The 19,023-nt window shown below is 51.9% G+C and overlaps 1 protein-coding gene across 7 annotated transcripts in view; it reads left to right on the forward strand.

Annotated features, from left to right (window-relative positions):
- The window catches only part of GLI2 (GLI family zinc finger 2), a 247,689-nt gene that overhangs the window by 144,041 nt on the left and 84,625 nt on the right, over nt 1-19,023 (forward strand). The gene's annotated exons all lie outside the window — the stretch shown is intronic.

Below are 19,023 nucleotides of genomic sequence, written 5' to 3' on the forward strand. Positions count from 1 at the left end.
TTGCGTGCTCAGCGGTGGGGAGAGCTGTGTGTGGCCGCTCACTGGTGCCCCGGCACGGCCCCTGTTTGGGGTTAGCCTGAGTCAACTTGCGCCATGTACTTGGGAGCCTCTCAAAGGACACGGGTGCGCACAGATGATCGTGCAGCTCATCGGCAGCGCGGGTATTTAGTGGGCTGTGTACACAGCAATCATGTGGCGAGGGCCCTCCTCCCCCAGGGCCCATTATCCCGGAGCGGGGGGCTGTTTGCCTGGTTTTGTCTGGACCGCGATTTGCATCCACTTGATGGACTGTCAGGGTCGGGGGTCTCCTCCTGGGGAAACAGTGCCGTGACTGCTGAGTAAACCCTTGAGTGGAAGGGGAGCGCTAATACCCGCGTTTGCCCAGGTCCTCGAGAGGCCCGGCTCCCGGCACGGCGCTCCGTCAATACGACCGGCGGCTCCCGAGCTCCGGACGTGCCTTCACGGGCCCCTTTCATTGCTCGCTCACACAGGGACCCGGGAAGTCCACTCCCGGGGGGGAGAGGCCGGGCAGCCGTGGCTCCGAGGCAGGGAGCGGGACCTGGCCTGCGGGCTCCTGGTTTGTGGCCAGCTCTGGGGGCCGGCAGCTCAGTTCAAGTTTGCAGAGTGATGTGGAGTGGCCTTCCTCCAGTCCGGCCCCGTGGGCCCCCCAAGCCCCTGCCTTGTGCCTGCCGTTGTCTGTCTGTCTGGATGCTGTCAGGAGCCTCCAGAGGGGGCGGGGTGGGAGGGAGAGGGCTTTGCTCACTGCAGGGAAGGCCCCCCCCCAATCCGGGTAAACACTTTCACGTGTCAAAATGCCCGGCCATGCAGCTCCGTGCTGTCTTTTTTTGGCGAGGCAGGAGATATTTGGGGGTTTTTTTGTTTTGTTTTGTTTTTTCATTTTTACTGAGGAGCAGGAGTTTTATCTTTTTTATTTTTATTTTTTATTGGAATATAATTGCTTTACACTCTTGTACCAGTTTTTGAGGTACACCAAGGTCAATCATCTGTATTTATACACATATCCCAGTATTCCCTCCCTCCCTCGACTCCCCCCCACCCTCCCTGTCCCAGTCCTCTAAGGCATCATCCATCCTCGAGTTGAACTCCCTTTGTTATACAGCAACTTCCCACTGGCTATCTATTTCACAGTTGGTAGTATATATATGTCTATGCTACTCTCTCACTTCGTCTCAGCTTCCCTTTCACCCCCCGCCCCCCCAAACCTTGAGTTCTCCAGTCCATTCTCTGCATCTGTGTCCTTATTCTTGTCTTGTCACTGAGTTCATCAGTACCATTTTTAGATTCCGTATATATGAGTTAGCATACTATATTTGTCTTTCTCTTTCTGACTTACTTCACTCTGTGTGACAGACTGTAGGTCTGTCCACCTCATGACATGTAGCTCCATCTCATTCCTTTTTATAGCTGAGTAATATTCCATTGTATATACATTATTTTGGGTGTTTTTCTGGGACATCTGTGATGCCGAGTGGTGATTTATTTTTCTCTTGATGGAACCTTGTGGCCAGGCATTAGGCGTGAGACCCAACGTTTCATCATGTTTACCGTCTTATTTTTCATTGCCTTTTTTCCTCTTCAGACACAAAAGATTTCAACCCTGAGATTCAGGGCAGGGGGGCAGCACAGACCACAGGGCCACGCGCCCCAGACAGCTGGCTGTTCAATGTAGATGCCCCTGTGGTTCGGTTTGGTTTGGTGTGGAGGGTGGTGAGATTTTTTTAAATGACAACACTCAGAACCATCAGGGATTTTCTTTCATCACAGTCATAACTGTGTGATACAAGTTGATTATCATCAGTGATACCAGTTTTCCAGGGATGGGCCTCTATTCAGAGCTGCCACTTGCAGGGGTCCAGCTCGGGGCCGGGAGTCACCGTTGGCGTCTGGGCTGCACTGAGAGGCTCAAGGTGACCCAGACAAGCTAGCTTTGGCTGAGACCTCAGTAGGGGATCCTTCTTTCCAGAGAACCCAACCATTCACAAGCCTGTCAGTTACCAGTGACTTCCCAGTCCTCGTTCTCTCCATTTACAGGTAAAATGCGGGCAGATCAGCTGGCAGATCAGCTGCCAGCCCAACACCAGTTGGGGACCAAGTCTTCTAGTCCCCGGGGTGGGGAGGGGACAGGGAAGAGGGGCCAGGCTAGGTGGCTGTGAGGTCCAGGTAAGGTCATTAGGTCGGGTCCCCAGGGACCCCAGAGGAACAGGGCACATCTTATACCTGGTCCTCAGAGGGCCACAGAGAAAAGGTCTCTTCTCTTTCAGCCCTTTTCTGGTCCCGCCTATCACAAAAGGCTGTTGAGTAAAGATCAGAAGGTCTGTGGGCCTAGTTTAGCCTGTTAAGATGTTCCAAGCAAGTTTAAACGGCTCTTTCTTTGCATCTCATCTTTCCTACCAACTTGTAAGCACCTGAACCAGTCCTTAGAAGGTGGTCGGCAGGTAGAGAAGGAGAAGGGATACTGCCCACTCAGAGGGTGCAGGTTTCCTCACCCAAGGACAGAATGAGAAATCAAGACACCAAGTGAATATAAAACGTAAAATGACAAAACTTTGTGAGAAGGATCCAGGGCCAGGTATAAGATCTGCACACCAAAAGCATGGTCCACAAAAGGAAAAAACAATGACTTGCAGCTCATCGAAATTTTTAAAGTTTCCCCTTCAAAAGACCCCGAGAAGAGGATGAAAAGACGAGCTACAACCTGTGAGAAAATATTTGCAAACCACTTCTCTGACAAAGGACTAATATCTAGAATACATAAGGTGCTCTCAAAACTCGACAGTAACAAAAGAAACAATCCAATTAGAAATGGGGCAAAAGACATTTCACCAAAGAGGGTGTATAAAGATGGCAAATAAACACGTGGTATGCAAGCTAAAAGCACAGTGAGATATCACTGCCCAGCTACCAGAACAGTTAAGATAAAAAGTAGCGATGACCCCAAATGCTGGTGAGGTTTTAGAGCAACTGGATACATTGCTGGAGGGAAGGGAAAGCCGTGCAGCCACTTGAGAGAAGGGTCTGGCAGTTTCCTACCAAATTAACCATGTACATATCACATGACCCAGCCATTGCCCTCTTGGGCATTTATCCCAGAGAAGTGAAAATTTAGGTTCATACAAACACCTGTGTCTGAATGTTTTTAGCAGCTTTATTTGTAATAATCCCTAAACTGGAAACCATCCAGATGCCCTTCAGTGGGTGAATGCAGTGTGGTCCACCCAAACCGTGGAATACTACTCAGCAATCAAAAGGAACACTCTCTCTATAGTCACACCAACTTTGATGAATCTCTGGGAAAGGATGCTGAGTGAAAGAGCCAGTCCCCAAAGGTTACAACTGGATGATTCCGTTTAGATAAAATTTTTGAAATGACAAAATATTATCGATGGACAACAGATGAGTGGTTGTCAGGGTTAAAGACAGATGTGGAGGTGGGAGGGGGGTGGGTGTAATTGTAAAAGGGCACATGAAGGATCCTTGTGGTGTTGGGACTGTTTTCTCACCAAGGTGGTGGATACAGCAGCCTGTGTGCATGCGTGTGCACGTTCACACACACACACACACACACACACACACACACGAGTACCAGTAAAATTGTGAAAATCAGGACAAGGTGGAGGGATTATATTATTTTCAACATTAGACTCCTGGAATAGGGGCCACCTCTTTCCCCTGCACCCCCGACACGTGACCAGCACCAGACCCCACTGAGGCCCTGTCCCCTCCAGACCCTGCAGGACTGTCTGCCTCCTGACCTCTTGCTTGACTATGCAAATTCTAGTCACCTCTCTGGACTACTTAACCCACACTCTAAATGGGTGTTCGTTAAAGTATTGTCCTGTTATGTGTGTCTTCCTCACCCCCCACCCCACTCCAGTGAGGGTTGAGGGGAGGGAAGGGAAGATTTCATCTCTTGGCTCAAGTCCCAATGGCATCCTCTGCTTGGTTTTGACCTCTTGAAGGTTCTCCTGGGTCTCAAGGGGGACGTTTGTTTCAGGAGAGGTTTCTGCAGGTGGTGGGTGGGCTAGACTCCCGCCTCCCAGGTCTGGGAGGACTGAGGTCTGGGCTTTGGAGCCACCTGGTCTATTCAGTGTTGGTTTTGGAAGACAGGAAGTCAGGAAGGCCTTGTGGGGTGTTGGGCAGGGCACAGGCCTCTGTTTGCACCCCAGGAAGGTGGGTGCGCGAAGCCTGCTCTATGCATCACAGCCAGCAAGGGGCCGGCCCGGGGAGGGTTCTGTCTGGTCTAGAACTGGACCACTAGTGCCTGTGGAGCTTGCTACCGCCTCCTGACCTGGGTCCTGGCACCTGAGAGCTTTCTCTTGCTGCTGGCCTGATGGCAGGCCAGGGCTGCAGGAAGTTAACCCCTGAAACTAACAGTGGCTGTGGCAGAATTTGTGTGTCACTGCCCCAGCTCCTTCACCCTCAGTCCCGTCTACACTGCCCCCAGAGCGCCCCTGCCATGCTAAGCCTAGCTTCCCAGGGGGGTAGGGGTGCGCTGATGCCCTGGGTAGCCTCCTTCGCCTGCTTGTCCTTGGTGCCCTACAGGTGGCCTGTCACCTCCAAAATAAACCTCATGCACTCACATCCTTGTTTCCGGGTCCACTTCTGGGGCACCCAGACCAGATGGGGTTGATGCTGCTTCTCTGTCAGATGCTGTGGACTTGAAGTCAGGTCTGGTAGCACCACTCCCAGTGGGGCGGGCCTGTCTGCCATGCCTCAGCCTCCTCGTGTGCAAAACAGGGACCATGACCCTTGCCTAGCTCAGCTCCTGCCACCCGCACACAGTTACTATTATCATTATTAATTTTTGACCACGCAGCACGTGGGATCTTAGTTCCCCGACCAGAGATCAAACCCACGCCCCCTGCAGTGGCAGCGCGGAGTCTTAACCACCGGACCACCCGGGAAGTCCAGTGATTCGTTTCGTAACTGAGCTGTCTTAGAGGGACTGGCTCAGATACCTCAGTAGCGCAGCCCGTCCCCAGGTAGTTTGGGGGGAAGGCTGAGTTGCCACAGCTTCTAGAAACTTGTATTTCATGTTTCTATGTGAGTTTTTGCTGGTGGGATGGAAGCAGGGGGGAACGGTGGGCTCCAGGCGGATAGCCAAATTCAGCTCCCCGAGAGGAGGGTAGTTTTCAAAACCCGGTGGGCCTGCCCCTCTGCTCCCCTCCCCCACCCGGGTGTGTGTGCGGCTCCAGACAATTAGGGTTCTTGCTGGGCCCCCGCAGCCCCCACCGTCGCCCAGCCCGTCTTGGAGGATCTTCTGAGAACGGGCTCCTTTCTGGGAGCGTTTGTAAGAAATTTCTCATGGCTCAGTTCCTCTATAGAAAAGTGGTGATTGTACGTCTTGCATAGCTCAAGAAAGAAACTGAAGGGAGTGAGTTACAGCCAGGCAAGAATAAGTTAAGAGTATTCACGGCCGCGTCTTGGGAGGAATTACCCAAAAACAGAAAGAAGACAAGCTGAACACAAAACCAGCCGAAAAGAAAAAAAGGAAAACTTGAAGCAGAATAAGAAAGAAATGGACAGGACACATCCAAACTCCCGGGCCCAAGCCGTCGAACAAGGGGGCGGTCGGTTTTGTGGGTCTCTGGGTGCACGCGGCTTCCTTTGCCCAGGCCTTTGTGGGCCCTGTTTGGGGGCATATTAGCGAAGCTGTTTCTTTTGCATAAACCCAAGGAATGACCGAGCCTGAGGGGAGAGGAATTGTGTGGGGCTGACAGCACAGTGATTTAACGAGGGGCCACCTGACCCCCCGCACCTCCCGTCTCCCCTGCAGAATCAATTCCCGTCCCTGCCCGCCTGCTGCATGTTAATCATCGTGGAAGGCTGAGGCCCGAGGGAGGCCCACCGTGGGGACAGAAGTCTTTAAAAGGGGTGGCCGGGGTCCTCCTGGGGCTTTGCAGCAGCTCGAACTGAGTTGGGGGTGTCACTCAAGTTTCCTTTCTCTTAACTGCTGAAAACCCAACTTAGCAGCAAGAGTGTGAGTTTTACTTTTGAGCGTCATTTGCCTTCCTGGTTCTTTCCAAGCATTTGTTTGCTTCCCACATCTGTGCACTTTCTTTTTTTATTTATTAAAACAATTTTTTTAAAATTAAAGTATCATTGAATTACAGTGTTGTGTTAATTTCTGCTGCACAGCAAAGTGATTCAGTTATACATATATATACATTTAAAGAAAATATTCATTTCCATAATGGTTTATCCTAGGAGATTGGATATAGTTCCCTGTGTTGTACAGTAGGACCTTGTTGTTTATCCATTCCAAATGCTTTCTGTTTGCAAGGATCATTTTCCTTATTTTTAAAATGCAATCTTGGCGACAGATACCCGGCCCTTTAGAAAGGAGAGCTTCCTGGAACCCACATGATGGCTGGGTTGGCCAGGACTAGGTTTTTTGTTTGTTTGTTTTGTTTTTACTGCACTTCACTTTATTGTGCTTCTCAGATATTAAGTTTTTTTACAAACTGAAGGTTTGGGGCAACCCTACATCAAGCAAGGCTATTGGTGCCATTTTTTCGACAGCTTTTGCTTATTTCATGTCTGTGTCACATTTTGGCAGTTCTCACAATAGTTCAACCTTTTTCATTAATATTCTATTTGTTACGATGATCTCTGACCAGTGATCTTTGATGATACTATTGCAAAAAGATTACAATTTACTGAAGCCTCAGATGATGGTTAGCATTTTTTAGCTATAAGGTATTTTTTAAAAATAAATTTATTTATTTTTATTTATTGGCTGTGTTGGGTCTTTGTTGTTGCGTTCAGGCTCTCTGTAGTTGTGGCGAACAGGGGCTACCCTTTGTTGCAGTATCGGGCTTCTCATTGTGGTGGCTTCTCTTGTTGTGGAGCATGGGCTCAGGGCTTGTGGGCTCAGTAGTTGTGGCACATGGCCTCAGCCGTTGTGGTGCACGGGCTTAGCTGCTCCTCGGCATGTGGAATCTTCCCAGACCACAGCTCGAACCCGTGCAGGACTAGGTTTTAACTGTGCCCTGGAGGCCTTTAACCTCTAGCTCCCAGAAGCGCCTGCTCTGTTCCCTCTCTTGCATTCTGTTCCCTTCCCCATCTTTCTAGAGCACCAGTGCTATTGGGTCAACCCTTATTGCTATGGGGTAGGAGCTGGGGGGGTTCTCGTCTATGAATCTGGAAGGGATTGGAGGGTTGAGGAATTGCAGCATCGACAAGAGACTGCAAATGAGAGAAGGTGGGTTGGGGGCTCTGCTGGTTTCAAGCCCATGCAGATAAGTCCACACTCCCCCATTTTGCTTCTTTCCTCCAGAATAAGCCCAGTTCTGCTTTCTCAGGCCTCAGAGGGCACCTTCCTAAGGGCGTGGCTGACAGTGAGGGAGGGGGCTGCCCAGCAAGGGTTTTGGCCAGGAGTCTGTGGACCCCTCACAGCCACCACCCCAGGCCTCCCTGAGCCTCCTGCTGCTGCGATGCCCACGGTTCCCTCGTTCTAGGAACCTGGGAGGAAAAGGACAGCAGTAACAAACAAACAAACAAAAAACCGAACCCACAAACTCGGCTGTAAATATGGAGCAGGAACGTTTTGCTTGAGCTTCGCGCCACCGAATGGTTGTATGGAAGCGGGGGTGGGGGGGGGGGGCGGTGGAAGTTGAGCATTTTCTTTTGAGAACCAGGGTGAAATGCTAGAAGTACCCATTTCTCACTAGGATGGGCCTCGAGGACGTGGAAGATCTGGGCGGAGGGAGGCCGGCTTCTAATCACTCATCTCCCCCAGACACACGCCCCTTCCTTTCCTCTTCTTAAAATGAAGGGTTGGACGCATCTGTGACTGCCGAGGTTTTCCAGCAATGGCGGGTCCATGTATGCAAGAGGCTCTGAAGTCAGTACTCCTTCTCTTTCTCCTGGTGGGACAGATGGGGCTCTTCCCACCCATTATCTGGATGAGGAAACTGAGACCAGGAGCAAGCGCACAAGTGACGGCAGGTGGCTAAACCATGGGCAGGTTCTAGGGCTGTGGTTCTCACCAAGCTAGGCATGACAGTGTCTAATTTTTCCCATCTCCATCTCTCCCTCCCTGTGTGAGTCTGGGCAGGTGGTTCCCAGATACACCTGGTCCTGTATCTCTCAGCATCAGCTGTGGCTCAGATTTCTCCCTCCCTTCCTCCCATCCTCCTCCCCAACCTCCCTCTCTGTCCCCCACTGAGGACCACCTGGAGGCAGCCGCCAACCCCAACCCCAGACCTAGTCCTAGACCTCACAGAACTGAGAGTCTCTGGGGAGTCCAGAGGGGTCCAGAGGGGCTCTATCTTCCCTACTTGAGCTGAGGTGGGGCCTGCAGGGCTCGGGCAGAGTCTTGAGATGCGTGTGTCACCCAGGCCGACCGAGTTGGGGCAGGGGAGGTATTTACAGAGACAAGGGAGGTGGCCTTCCTTTCTAGAGGATGAGACTTTTAAGGCAGGCTTTAAGGAGCCATGGTTACAGCAGTCACAGTTTCCAGGAAAAAATTGCATCCCTAACCGCTGGCATTTTCTTGTAAAGGTGGGAGTGTTAACAGGTCTCTGTTTTCTTTGAAACCCACGCGTGCGAAACTTTTGAAGCTCTGTCCCTTTCCCAGCTTGGTTATTAATCACTCTTAAGTCACCTATCCAGAGTTAACTTGGGGAAGTTTGTTTCTTTGTTTTTACCCTCCGTGGTTCTAGAGGCAGCCTCCAAACAGGCATGTAGTTTAATGCATCCAACTAAAAAGGAGACCAGAGCTTGAAAAAATGACCATAAAATAAAAATTAACATGGCAAAGTGGGGGCCAGTGCTTGCGGTGGGGAGCTGGGGGGAAGGTGTCCCCTTCCATCCTAGGTGGCCTGTGATCAGGAGGGAGAGAGTCCCCACCTGGGGGCTGTCCTGTGGGCAGAGGCCCCAGAAACAGGAGACCAGGACTCTCCTCTATTACGTCACTGAAAATGCAGGTGCTTACCGCACCCCAGTACCTTTCCCTCTGATACCCCACTGTGCGCCTCTTAATCACAAATGCATCCAGATTTCCTGATCTTGTCTGCCTCAGCCTCAGGGGAGGAAGCTCCCTGAGTTTATTTCCTTCGAGGGGAAATAGGGCCCCGTCCTTCAACTCCTCAATCTTTCTCCCCGCCTGGAATATTTTGGAAAAACAAATAAACAACAGCAAAGGAAATTGGCTATCAGGCTTTGCTATTAACATCTGTGATCTCAGGAAGGCAGATGAAAGCTGGAAACCTCAGTTTCCTTGTCAATACAGTGAGTGGGTTTAACTGGTAACCTCTTAGGTTTGAAATGATAATATCTTTGATCCTATACATAGGTACTTTATCTCTTTAGGGCCCTCGAATTTTTATGAGGCTTTTCTCACCCAGTTTCATGAAATCGTCTGATAATTCCACCCCGGGGAGTGACGTTTGGCCGTCAAGCTCAGTGTCATGTCCAATTAGACTAGTCCTCGTTCCGATCCTTGGAAATTCTACCTTTCCAGCTTCCACCGTTCAGAAGAGTAAGTGTAGTGTTATTTTCCCGATGAGGATCCCTTTACCTGTCGCGTTTTCTTATTGTTATCACGCGGTGCGGGTCCCATCCACACCCCCTTCCTTCCAAATTAGAGTAAAATGCAACAGTGTGAGGCACTGCTAGAATAGATTTAAAAAAAAGAAAAAGATCATAAAGAAAATCATTCCAATCCTGTGAGTTTGGGATTATATTTTCCCCAGACGTTTGCCATGTTTACAGAGGAAAAGAAATGTCTCTGTAAACAGAGGTTGTATTTACAGTGAAAAATAAATATCGAAATAAATGTCAAGATTTTAAAACTGGAGCGCTGGTGGGAGTCCGTGGAAATGGATGGAGCCAAGGGCTCCTCTGAGTCGGGGTGTGTGTTCCTGAATTTGCTCCTCACTCTGGGCGGGGGGGTTGTTTTTCTCTCGCCAGTGCCGAGCCCAGCTTTGTGGAGGGGAAATGAGCAGTGATGGAGCATCCACTCTGGGCTTGATATTTTACACAGTGAGCCTCATTTTCTCACCACCCAGGTATCACTTCCAGTCTTTAGATGAGGCAGCTGAGGCTCAGAGAGGGAAAGCAAGCTGTCCCGAATCACACAGCCAGCAGTCCGTGCAGCTGGCTGTCTCCCCAGCCCAGATGGGAAGAGAAAGCGGCTGGACCAGTGCATGCACGTGCCCGTCTAACCCAGATCCAGGGCCACGGCCAGCTCATGGCACCTGCAGACACGGGGACAACAGGAAGTGTGTCTGCTGAGTAGGGCAAGAATCTCTCTGTCCACTCCCTCTGGGCTGGGATACCCGGCTGTGTACACCTCTTCACCGAACGCTGGGGCCTTAATTGGAACGTCTTCCAGCCGGCAGGCCGCCCGCACACCTCCCAGGACTGCTCTTGCCTGGGGCTCACTGTGAGTGAAGCTGCAGCTGGGCCTCATTTGTGCCTTTGAGTTTTACAACCAGGCATCTCAGTGGGAGATGGGCTTTTCAGATCCCTGTAATATAGAAGCCAACACCCTGGGATAGGAGGGAAAACACATTTCTCACTTTAGGGGTTGGCTTCTGAGGGCTTCCTTTTTTGGAAATGTGTCCCCTCTCTCTCTCTCTCTGACACACACACACACACACACACACACACACACACACACACACTATTCCTTAGGCTGCCGCTGTGGAAGGCGGGCATCAGAGGATGTCGGAGGATGGATGCCACCCCCAGCCCCACCCCACCCCCCGCCGCCCTGAGCGTGCTCCTGGCTGGAGCAGCGAGGGACCATCACCCCTCCTGGGTCCTGGAAAGCCTCTTTGGCTGCGTGGCTGTAACTGGCAGTAAACTGAGGGCGATTGTGTGGCCGTGGCAGACAGGGGAGGCTGGGCGCTTGCAGCCCGGGGACCTGCTTTCCTCCCAGTCCCAGCTTGGACCTGGATGTAACAGGGCTTCGGTTTCCCATCTGCTTGACAGGAACGCCGGGGCCCTCCTTGCCTCTCTCTTGTGGCTGCTGTGAGGGTTAAATGAGGTCCTGGATGAAAATATGCCTTAGAAAGGAGTCGGCCCAGGGAGTACAAACGCAGGCTGTTTCTCTCACTGGTGCCCAACCCAGGTGTGGGCCTGCAGTGAAGTGCTTCTGGGAGGGACAGGGGCCCTTTGTCGGAGCGTGTGCCCTGGCTCGCTCTCTGGCCAGGTGAACACTGATCGCTGATTCCCTAGGTCTGGGGTGATACCCGAGTGTGTGCATTTCTCGTCTGCTCCCAGGGGCCCCCCTGAGAATGGTGGGCGAAGAGTGCTCTGCTCTGAGCTACGAGTGGGGCAGGCAGAGTTTTGGGGGGAGCCGGATCAGGCGGCTCATTTGCTGCCCCCTCGGCCACGCGAATCCCTGTGTGTCCTGCTTCTGCGGCTGCTCCCAACTTTTCCTTTCCTGTCTTTTCTCATTCCTTCTTTAATGGACGTACAGAAGAATCACCCCTAGGTCGGTGTGGAGCCCGCAAGGCTTCACTGTCGACACACACCAGGAGATGCCAAGGCTGCCGGTGCTTGGACCACACTTTGAGCAGCAGGGCCCAAGACAGGCCATTTCCAAGTATTACAGTCACTTCTAATTGGCGAATCCAATTGTCATGGTCTCCATGAACTCAAAGCGACTCACCCGCTGGCTTGGTGACTCTGCGCACAGGATCTGAGTGGGCGTTGCCTGGGTCTCCCCACTGCTCAGTCAAGATGCTAAACCCGGCCCCTGGAGGGTTGTGTGGGTGAAACGAGATGAGGGGACGTTGTCTACGGCCTTGGGGGCTTTGGATGAAAATCATTTACTGTCTGTCCTTCGACTCTTTTACTTTCACAGCCCCTGGTAAAATAGCCAAGAGATATGTGTGGCTATAGTTGTATCAACAGAGTAGAAGGTGTTGGCTGGTTTGCCCAGGATGGTAGAGGAGGCCCAGGGGAGACCCCCAGACCTGCTGACCCCCAAGCTCAGGTTCAGCATCATGCCTTGAGAGGGATGCGTAAAGACCCCACAGGGATTTGGGGGTCACTGAAATCCCTTTGGACTTTTCAAGAATTTGAAATCACTTTTCTTTTTTTAGCTTAAAAGGGAAAACAGAGGCTTTTTTGCCCGACGAGTATACATCTTAGCTTTGGGGCTTGTACCAGCGTGAGTTCTTCCTCACACACCCACACACTTACCCTCGCTCCCACTCGAATCTGTAAACAGTTTTTAAATGTGTATTTTCTTTGAAAATAAAGCCACTTAAGCTTTACCAAGATGAGCCGCTGACATGAAATCCACATTTGGCAAACCTCCGTGGTCCGTGTTTTACTGAGTGTGGACTGTTATAAATTAAGTGAAGTCACTATGGGCTTTTTTGCCCCCAAATGGTTATGGAAGTTGAGCTGCTCCCAAGTAAAAGATAAATTATGGCTGGATGTAAAGAGGCATCATTTAAAAAGTGTCAGGATACAATTGGGTTCTTAAAAACCATGCAGAGCCGCTAAATTCACATGAAAATTGCGTAGCGAGGGATTGCCCAGGGTGACAGCGTCCTTGCCTTTGATTTATCCCGTCTGCTCAGCCAGCCCATTGCTCCAGGGCTCGGGTGGAGAGGCAGCATCCACCCGGAGGATGTCCACGGCCCCCACCCCCAGCCAGACCTCTGGTGAGCACCAGAGGCCCAGGGTCTGCCCAGACCCCCGGGAGAGGGGTGATGCGCGCAGAACCCCGCTTCATCAATATTTTTAAGTTGAAATATAGTTGATGTACACTATTGTGTTAGTTTCTGCTGTACAGCAAAGTGTCTCAGTTATACATATATAGACATTCCTTTTTTAATATTCTTTTCCATCATGGTTTATCACAGGATATTGAATATAGTTCTTTGTGCTCTACACGAGGACCTTGTTATTTATCCATCCTATATGTAATACTTTGCCTCTGCTACTCCCAAACTCCCATTCCTTCCTCCCCCTACTTCCCCTTCCCCTTGGCAACCACAAGTCTATTCTCTATGTCTGTGAATCTGTTTTTGTTTCACAGATATGTTGATTTGTATTGTATTTTAGATACACATATAAGCGATATCATACGATATTTGTCTTTCTCTTTCTGGCTTACTTCGCTTAGTATGATCATATCTAGGTCCATCCATGTTGCTGCAAATGGCATTATTTCATTCTTTTTTTTTTAAGGTTTTTTTTTTTTTTTTTTTTTTTTTTTAAACTGTGGACCATTTTTAAAGTCTTTATTGAATCTGTTTTATGTTTTGGCTTTTTGGCCCCGAGGCATGTGGGATTTTAGCTCCCTAACTAGGGATTGAACCTGTACCCCCTGCATTGGAAGGTGAAGTCTTAACTACTGGACCACCAGGAAAGTCCCATAATTCATTCTTTTTTATGGCTGAGCAGTATTCCATTGTATATATATACCGCGTCTTCTTTATCCGTTCATCTGTTGATGAACATTTAGGTTGTTTCCATGTCTTGGCTATTGTGAATAGTGCTGCTATGAACATAGGGGTGCATGTATCTTTTTTAATTATGGTTTTCTCTGGGTATATGCCCAGGAGTGGGATTGCTGGATCATATGGTAACTCTATTTTTAGTTTTTTGAGGAACCTCCATACTGTTCTCCATAGTGGCTCCATCAATTACATTCCCACCAATAGTGTAGGAGGGGATGTCAACCGCGAGGGTGCCCCTTTTTTTATTATTGGTGATCAGATCTTTGCGGTATCATCTTGAAGGTTGATTTTAGGCTTAATTGAACCACTTCTGCCGTGGTAAACCTTTTGGCTGCCCAAAGTCATTTGGTACTGCAAGTTCTACCGTGATCAAAATCTCTGTGCCCACATTTTCACCACTTAGGTTTTTACCCTGGAGTAGAGGAAAAAGGTGAGGTTCCTGAGTCAAAGGGTATGGTCCTTGAGCTGTATTTCCAAATTATTTCTAGCAGTCATTTCCAAGATGCCTCAAAATGCCCTCTCCAGCATTGAGTATTCTCATTGAGAAAAAAATCTTGCTAATTTTTTTAGGTAAGAAATAGTATTGTTTAATTTTTAGGACATCAAGATGTTTTTGTCTTTAAAAAAAAAAAGAAGAAAGTCCCTGCCTAAGGAAGCACTGAGGGTGGTAGAGACCCAGCTTGGCAGTGCTTTGCTGGTGTTTGCACGCATCAGCGCACTAGAGCCAGTTCTGTATGTTTCCCAACTCCCAGTTCTGTGATCGCTCCGTTGGTAGCTTGAATTCAGCCACGGTGAGAGCATTTACACCGTGGAAATTGGCAAATGATGCACACCAGGCCTCTCGCCTTTCCCCACGAACCGGTTGCTAACGTTATCAGCACTGCAGCCGTTTAACCCGGGTCAGAGAGGGCTTGTTGAGAAAACATGTGACAGCGGAGAAGCCTGCCATCTAGTTAGAGAAGGAGGGGTCTGGTGAATAGTAATGGACACTCCGCAATCAAGGACTGGCTCTTTGCAGCCCTCCTAGTCCTTAAGTGGGAGACAATGCGTTCCCTGCAGGCTTGAGTGTTCAAGGAAGACTTTGAGGAAGAACTCTGAGAGCTTACAAAACACAGAGGAAGGAGGAGTGAAGGCTGGGAGGCACGGTGTGTTGGAGGGGCTGTTAGGAGGCCCTCATTTCTTGTCACAGGTGAAGGTTCACATTAAAATCCCGGCTGGTGCCGTGAACCTGGGCTATGACATCAGCCAGGGCCCCTAGAGTGTCCATGCTGCCCCCCACGCCCCCACCACATCCCTCTCGGGGCTGGACCATGGTGGCGGGATGCTGTGGGCCTCATGGTCCTGGCATCTGGTTCCTATTTCATCAGAGGTTGGGGTTCACTGTCCGCAATCTGCAGCCCTCATGATTTCAAAGGCAAGGCTTAATTGGTCCCCAATGCTGGGCTTTTTTTCGTCTCCCAAGGAGAAATGAGTTCTGTTGCCGTGATGGATTGTGGAGCACAGGTGGAGCTTGCAAGTATATTTGGACATTGCAGAGGGATTCATTTTGAGACTCTGTGTGTAATAAACGGTTCAAGCTGGGGCCGGGGAAGGGAAGTGAGACCCAAGAAGTGGACAGCGAGAGAGGGCTTTCTGGATGCCAGCTCTCCATGGCAGACTTAGGTCCAGACAGACAGGGGAAGTATTCAGGTCTGGGTTTGGTTTGGTTTAAAAAGGCAATTCAGACGGTTACTTTTTATAAATTTATATATGTTTTATTTGTTTATTGGCTGCATTGGGTCTTCATTGCTGCCAATGGACTCTCTCTAGTTGTGGAGAGCGGGGACTTCTCATTGTGGTGGCTTCTCTTGTTGCAGAGCACAGGCCCTAGGCGTGCGGGCCTCAGCAGCTGCGGCACACGGGCTCAATAGCTGTGGCTCACAGGCTCTAGAGCACAGGCTCAATAGTTGTGGCGCAGGGATCCTCCCAGAGCAGGGCTCGAACCTGGGTCCCCTGCATTGGCAGGCAGATTCTTAAACACTGTGCCACCTAGGAAGTCCCCAGACAGTTACTTTAAACTGGCCCCTGGCCTCTTGGTGCTGAGTGCTGGCAGCCCTCCCCGCAGAGGCCTCCGCGATGGAGCTGGGATCCGGCTCTCAGTTCCGGCTGTTCCCAGAACCTTCTGCCCTAGAACCTTTGACTCTGGCCCAGGAAGACAGGTTGGCTGAGCATGGCGCCTCTGAAAGTCCCTAGCCCTGGTCGGTCTTTAGTTTCATTTCCTTCCTTCACGTCTGCACGTCATCTTCACGCCAGGGGACACAGAGTCTGTCTACACTGGAGACGCACAGAGGCCCGCGCGTTAGACGTGCCTTAGACACCACAGAGCTGGCAGGAATGCAGGTGAAGGGGAGCCGTCCACGGCCCCGTGATGCGCACCACTTCCGCCTCCTACTGCTGCCCACTTTGTTCCTATCTGCCCCACAATTTGCTCCTCCCAGAGGGTCTGCTCCTCCCAAAGGATCCGGAGTGGTTATGACAGAAGAACCTACAAGAAGGGCTGGGAGGTGACGGGTGTGCGCGGGGAGGTGTCCGTGGGCCAGGGAAGCAGAGCATCTGTAGGGGTGGTGGGAAGGGAGGGTGGGGGGCGTCGGAGGCGGAGGTGCGTGGCCAGCCTGGGTTGCAACATGGTGGCAAGGAGGGTGCCGTCCTCAGCCCACCTTGGTCCTGGGGCACATTCGTCTGTGAGGACAGCCGTGGGCCGTGGGCACAGCCCTGTGAGTGGTGCCAAGAGGGACTGTGAGGACAGGTGGCAGCCCCGCCTGCCTTGAGATCTGGAACCTGCTCGGTGCTTCTGGAAAGTGAGCCTTTTGGGAACACCAGGCGCCACCTCTACTCGGAGGACACCGAGATGGTTGAACGAGCTCCCTGTAGGTGGAAGCCATTCATTCATTCGTTCTTCCTCACCTTTGAACACTAACCTTGCCTTCCGCCGAGATGCTCGTTTCAAACATGACCCCTTCAGACTGGAAGGGCAGGCGCCTGGGCTCTGAGGGCAGGTCCGTTCCTGGCTCTCCGTGCAACCTTGTGACCTCTGGGTTTTGGTTCTCCAACCATCCAGCAGAGAACCGCTCGCCCACCCAGCACCTCCCGGGTGTAGGATGGGACGTCGTGTGAGTGTGCGCAGCTGTTCTCAAGGCCCACGGCCCCTTGGGATCCGCCGGGAGCTTTCAAAAATGCTCATGTGCCGGAGCCCACCTCAGAGGCTCTGCTGACCAGAGCTGGGCTGGGTGTTGGCATTTTTAATTCTCTGGGGTTTTGCGTATGCTTCCAGGCCCTGCGATCCCCTGAGGGATGGGGTGGGGGGTGGGTGATGGCCTCCTGAACGTCTGCCCCTCTGCCTGGGCCCCTGACCTCGTGGGGAGGGGGCTCTGCGGCGGGGCCGGCGCAGGGACAGGAAGGATGGAAAGTACCCACACTGCAGGCTCTCCCTTAGCCATTAAAGTTTATCGTCGCCGTGGACAGTGATTGAAAAAGGCTTTTTGCAGGACTGAAATGTGAGCAATGAAACTTGCCAGCTGATACTGACACAGGGCACTTATCTCATAAAAATATCCTCCGTGTCAAAAGGTTTCAGTAAATGTGGCTGCAAGTATTAGCGGTCGTTTCTGCTGGCCTCGGGCTCCCCCGGGGCCCCGCACGGGGCTGTAAAAGGGGGCTCTCTTAGCTCCTGCAAAGGAGGGGGGAGGAAAAGAAGGGGAAGGGGAGCCCTGCCTGCTGCTGGTGGGAAAAGTGCTGGCTCCTCGGCACCCCCACAGTTTGATTGGTTAGGTGCTGTCCCTTGTGTATCCTCCAGTTGCCAACTTCCACGACGGGGGCAGGGCTGCTCCTCCAGGGGCACGTTTGCTGACAGCCAGCTAGGACGTGAAGCTCCATTTGTGTGCGCTCACTGACCTCCCACAATGACCCTACGAGAGAAGGAAGTTACAGAGGCTGAGGCTCCGAGAGGTTAAGCAACTTGCCCAAGGTCACACAGCTAGTTAGTGGCTGAGCTGGGATTAGGAAACTAAAACCCCCCTCTTTTCAGGACACCCAGAGCCAGGATGAGTTCTCACTCTGTTTGGAAGCTGAATCGCTGCTGGAGGCCCAGGCTGCTCCAGGGCCTGAGCTTGTAGTGCAAATCAGGCTGAGAAACGTTTTCCTGTCTGCATCAGGGGGCTCTTCTGTGGGAACACAGGTTTTCAAGGCGGGCTCAGGAGAGACCCATCATGAATGATGCTGAACACACTCCGGTGTAGGGGCTCGTGACTCGGCCGTTGCTCCCTCCCTGGGGTCACCAGGGACTGCTGAGGAGTGGGCTGCACCCACGGCCATCCCAGGGCGAGTTTCTATCCAGGTGTCAGTACACCAGCTCATGCTGCCCCCGCCCCTCGCTAGGCTCCAGCTACTCCTGAGCCCACTGCTGGCTTGTGATCCAGAGGAGGGCCGGGCTCTCTCTCTGAGAAGGCAGCTGTGCTGACCGTGGGCAGGGCCCCCTCCCCACGCAGCCTCCCAAATCGGCATCCACTGGGGGGCAGGCAAGCCCAGGGGGTGTGACGGGGGCTCCTGAGCTCTGATCTGGGGGGAGTGAGCCTCCTGGCTGCAGATGGGTTCCCCCTCTCCTGGCCCGCACCCACGCATGGGTGATGAGGCCCGCTGGGCCCTGGGGTCGGCCCTCCTTCCACACCGGATGCCAGGTGGGTTGGGTCCAGAGAGAGCACCCAGGCAGGACCCAGGCCAGCAGCTCACAGACTCTGCTTCAGCGTCAGAAAGCCCGAGGGGCCAGGTGAGCAAAAGACAGCTTGGACAGGAGCTTTGCTTCCCTTCCCTGGCTCCGCCTCTGGGCCCCGCCCCCACCGCCACCTCTCTTCATGCACTCGCTTTCTACAACGTTCTCACTGGGGGTTCCAGCCACCACCCAGATCACAGCGTCCTGCAAGAGCTGTCCCCCCGCTCAGGCCTCATTTTTACAACCAGTCCCTGGATGTGCAACAACCCCCCCGCCGGCCCCATGCTCCACGGGCATCTCAGACTCAGCAGGTCAGAAACCACCCATTTTCTGGCTCTCAAAACAGCCTTTCTCTCCCGTGTCTCCCCTCACAGCTGGAGACACCACCACCCACCTCAGCCCCAGCCTGCTCCACTGAACCAATCTCACTCTTCACTCACCCCCGCACCCTGCAGCCCCAGTCCTGCCACTCCTGCAGCCTACACTGGCCGTGACCTGTCCCCTCTCTGCTGCCATTGCTCCAAGGTTAGGTCTGCTTCCCAGTCTATCTCCTGGCCTCCAGCATCACCCACACAGCTCACCCTCTGTGCCCTTGGATGTCAGATGTCGGTCTGACCCCGTGGCTCCTGTGCACAAAACCTCCTGCTGACTCTCCATCACCAGCAGGCTAATGTCACTGTCCTTTTTTAAAAAATTTATTTTATTGAAGTATAGCTGATTTACAATGTTGTGTTAGTTTCAGGCGTACAGCAGAGTGACTCAGTTATACATATATATATATATTCTTTTTTAAAAATTCTTTTCCATTGTGGTCTATCACAGGATATC

Source organism: Hippopotamus amphibius, chromosome 8, assembly GCF_030028045.1.
Source record: "Hippopotamus amphibius kiboko isolate mHipAmp2 chromosome 8, mHipAmp2.hap2, whole genome shotgun sequence".
NCBI classification, from domain to species: Eukaryota; Metazoa; Chordata; class Mammalia; order Artiodactyla; family Hippopotamidae; genus Hippopotamus; species Hippopotamus amphibius.